Here is a 5,056-nt window from a genome sequence, read left to right as displayed (position 1 = left end):
CTATGGAGACACAGGGCATTCACAGATCCTCTCCTGCTCACATGCTGCATACATGCTTGTGCAGAAGCAAAACTTCACATGGTTTCTCTCATGCACCGTGCATGTTACATCATGAGTAAAATGACTGAACACCCTACGATAGCAAAATGCTCTCAACAGTACATTTTAGTGTCAAGCTACACTGCAGCCCTGCAACACACACAACTTTGATGCTCCTCTTCCCCAATTAGCAGATTTACAGTATGCATGAAAAGAAACAAAGTTGTTTTTAACTAACTTCAAACTTCCAAACAAAAAAAGTTAAAGTGCAGAGAGCCAACACAGACTTTCCCAGGGAAAATCCTGAAACAAAGAGGAAATAAACCGAGTGAAAGTGCGGCCAGTGCACCTTCGAGCGATAATCTCTAGCATTTCCCCTTTTAGAAAAGTATCTGGCCTTAACAGGAAACCCCATGTACTAATGTACACAATTATAGAACATACTGACAATATATGACCAACCCTTAAACAACAGTCAAAACGGACAGCAGAAGTGCTAACCCACATCCTTCAATCCATACAGAATTCTTCCAAAATGTACAATGCTCTGCTCATAATATAGTGAAACAACATCACACTATTACATGATGACAACGGCAGTCATTGTGAAATATTTTACAGGGTCAAAGATCACATTCTTGTGCTGCGAGTTTATGGATTTGAATTACTTGTTTGTAATAGCTGATGTCCTGAAAATCATGTAGACGATCTGAATTACAAGGAAGAGTTGCACATTTTGAACATGTGAATTCCCTTAGAATGGATTGTGCACTCGCACTGACGCATATGAAATATTCAATTGTGACTGCCTCCCTGGCTGTAGATCTCACAGCAAGATCCTAATTATGTGCAATGTCAGTGACAGTGTGAGAGGAAATGTATCAGCATCCTGCTGGCAGATCTTCCCTCTCATTGTGAGGCTCACCTCAATGCTAAGCACGCTGCGCTAACACTAACTCTGCAGGTACACTGCTGTGTGCAACTGCAGAACAGCTTCTATGTGAGCAGACGCCTTGAGCGTGCTCCAAGCAGAGGGAGGTGGTGATAGAAGGTGGGCTGACCATGTGCGAGATGGACAAGCTAATCTTCAGCTGGAAAGAGATTCAGAAGGAGGGCGTGAGTCAGACAGCTCAGCTCCCTTCATCCTGAGCCTCCTTGCCGATTCTCCTGTCTCCCTGGACTGAGACCTGGTGTCTGATTTCCCTGTCCCCACCATGACAACATTGGTGGCTGCATCAAAGATATCAAATATCTGGCTGTGCATGTCTCACCTTCCCCCTCCCATCACATGGGAGCCCGTGGATGGTCCTTTATCCCCCAATGGACTGTTTGGACCACTTAACCTGTTTCAGACTCAAAGTTTGAACACACAGAGCTGAATGCTGATTCTGTCAGGTCTTTCCAGCACCACAGCCAGTACTGTCCCTTCTGAGACGGCCTTCCCATGGCAGGTGACGAACAAACAATGATTTCACACATTAGCGAAGAAGGCTATGAGCTGAAGGCTGTGAGCAAAATATGTCAACAGACGCTCCACTGACACCCACTGACAACGAATCACTCAGTTTGACAAAGCCTGCTATTCATGAATATATGGATGTTAAGGCTTATTTCAAGGATCTACATGCTAGAGTTCACCAGTCGCCCCTCTCTGTTTCTCATTGTGGTGGAAACAATCGTGTCATTTCAGACAAGGGAGGGTCTTACTATTTTCTCTCACCAAATCCCACCAAAACAGGTGGGATGAGGCAGATTTTGGAGCTGTCTCTGTTCAACAGGTACATTAGAAGTAGCTTTTCCACACGCTGACAATCAGACATGCTGGAATGTGTGTGTCCTGGCATATGGTTCACTTCCATCAACTGGAGAAATGCGGGTTTCCACATTCTTGTCAATTCCAGGCACAGAAAATTCCTCCATTTCTCCGATACAATTGGCTACCACTGGCTCTGCTATTCTCTGCTTGCTCCAGGTGTATGGAAACAGTGCTGCAGTAAAGGGATCGTGGTTTTGTTTTATTTGGATGAACTAATCCTCATGGCCCCCTTCTTAGAAGAAGGCTCCACTCTGCAAAGTAGAAGTCGTGCAGTATCTGCAAACACTGGGTTTCGACATAAACTAGAGCTCTCCGCTCCCCATCCAGTCCTTAATTTACCTGGGTGTGGAAATTAACTCTGCCACCGTGAGAGCAAATCCATGGTTCACTCCCTAATGGTACATAGCCAAGGCACATCTGGGTAATAATCATGCATGATAATAATCTTTACTCAGCTTCTTAATAAACCACACCTGTCAGGTGGGTGGATTATGTCGGCAAAGGAGAAGTGTTTACTAAGAAAAGCCTTTTGTGTGCATAGAAAAGACTATTTGTTTGTCTGTTGTCTGCATTTGGGTTCATCTGTGACAAGAAAAGCCTTTTGGTCACCAGAAAAAATAGATTTTTCTCATGACAGATATTTTGAACCTTCAAACATGATTAATAATATTAATGATGGCTGCATTTCATTTAGGTGTGGCAGTTCCGCGGCCTTGTTATCGTTCATGCTGACTTCCTGGCATGTCTTAAGGCACGCCTAAATGGAACTGGGCAATTAGTAATGTTATCAGTTAGACGTGTTTTCCTGCAATGACAGATCAAAATGTCTGTAGTGAAAAAGGCCCTCTGAAATAAGGCAAGTGTGGCAGAGTCATACTGATGGCCTGTAAATGATGTAAAACAGTCACATTTTCAGAAAGACAGGATGCTCACTGCAGTTATTCTAAATTCCTCGTCAAAGTTGAAGTTTTGAAAAAATTGCAAAAAACACCATTAACTGATATCTTAAAGAGAGCTTGGACTGTTCGAACTGTAGAAGTGTGACTGGAAGTATCGTGATGACCTAAAAAAAGCACCTCATTCAAAACAAGATGAGTAACACACGTATCAAAGGTCATCCATTGATTCACAAGGAAAGAATCAATGACTGGCCATGTCAAAGTTAAAATATTAACCTCTACCCCCACCTAGTGGTCAATAATGTTTCATACAACAACAGCCAGCTGTGGCTTCAAAAGCACAACAAATCCTCACATTTCAGAGGCTGGAACCAGCTTACTTAAATGATAAGTGCAGTATCAAAATGTTGACGATTCATTTTCTTTAGCAACACTCTCTTTATGTGACTCCATACTGTCACAATCACAGATACAAAAGCTCCTGTGCTCTTCCACTTCATTTTGAACCAAAGTGTGGACCACCACCTACCCACCCACTACCACAAGAAGGCAGTGATATTAATGAGAGATAATAATGATTTCTTTTTTCCTTCCATGCATTTTCCAGACCATCATGTCAATGCGGATTTGGTTTCTCAAGCACAACTAATCCTGTGTTGCTGATCTGTTTCCTCACCATGAGCAACCAAACTTGCTCCCCTTGCTTGTTCTGATCAAAAAACCGTGCCTGACTGAAACTGAAGGGCATACTTGTCTTTGTCAGCTGGTCATCAACATAACCAGCTTGACTGGTTTGTAGTGTATGGAGTTGTGACATCAAACCAGCTCAGTACTGTGGGAATGTGGAACACCTGATCGGAGTGAGTGGTCAGTTACAACCTCCCGTCCAACATCAGCCCCTTCTGTGAAACGCTGAGTGCTCATGAATGTAATCGTACAAATGTGGATGTGTTTACTTGACTCTCAAACGTTAGTTTACATTCACTTCAGAGGTTCTGTGCTGACATACACCACACTGTCAATGTACCACACAAACAGCTACAGTTTGAGTACTTTAATGAACTGCTTGACCAGTATCAGTTTTAATATAACCATGCAAAATCCTCTCATTATGACTCTATTTTTAATTATGCCAGTTCTTGGCAGGCCAAAGAGAAAATGCCACTGCAGACAGAAAATCTGCATGCAATTTTTAACGTGGTAATAAAATGAATCAGCTGCACAGATGTAAAAATCTTTCCATTCTTAAAGCCTTTGTCTGGCGCTGAGATGCTGAAATGTCCCAGACAAACAGAGCTTTGACCTAGTTTACAGCCAGAGCAACACCCTCGTTCTCTGGCTTCACCTCTGTTTAGTTATCAATAATCCTCTCCTGACATTAATAACCACCTTCTCTACAAACAGGAATTTAACTTGCTTTCAAACTGGCGATGTCAGACACACAATTAGACGGCTCCTCTTCCTTCACCTCAGGCACAAACAAACTCATGAGGTAAACATACGACAACAAATATGGATCGTGTTCAGTCCACCCAGACATCCTCTCACTGGGAATTTAGAAATCAGAGCTCAGCACAATCACAGCAGAGCCTGAATCAACCAGACGGGCAAGTAGTAAAGATGACAGACCTACATGTTTTATTGCTTATAATGTTATACATTGATCTGTCTTTATCTTTGACACTCTTGTCTCTCTTCGTCGTGTGGGAGAGATGTGTGTGTGTGTGTGTGTGTGTGTGTGTGTGTGTGTGTGTGTGTGTGTATGTGTGACCAGGTATTTATTACGTTGTGGGGACAAAAATCTGTTTACACAGTCACATTGTGGGGACTGACCTCCCTTATGGGGACAAAATGCAGGTCCCCTTAATGTAAATCATTACATTTTAGGGTGCAGACTGAGGATAGGATTACGGGTTAGGTTAGGTTAGGTACAGGGTTAGGAACAGGCAAATAGTGGTTATGGTTAGGGTTAGGGTAAGGCTCCAGGAAATGAATGTAAGTGTGTGTGTGTGTGTGTGTGTGTGTGTGTGTGTGTGTGTGTGTGTGTGTGTGTGTGTGTGTGTGCGCGCGCGCGCGCGCGCAAAGGAAAAAAAACACTTGACCACTGACCTGCTGTTAAAATGTCTTTTAATTGAGGCTGTATTTTTTTATTTTATCCATGACAATGCAAAACCCTTACTTTTTAATGACAATACTCATACAGACAACTCCAACTAACACTTGCGATGATTGACGTGATAACCATCGATGTGATGAGTTTATTCTGCTCTCCTCTTCAGCAACATTGGCGTTACCAGAGGAC

This window comes from Chaetodon trifascialis, chromosome 1 (assembly GCF_039877785.1).
Source record: "Chaetodon trifascialis isolate fChaTrf1 chromosome 1, fChaTrf1.hap1, whole genome shotgun sequence".
NCBI lineage: Eukaryota > Metazoa > Chordata > Actinopteri > Chaetodontiformes > Chaetodontidae > Chaetodon > Chaetodon trifascialis.
Note: the sequence above shows the minus strand (reverse complement) of the source record.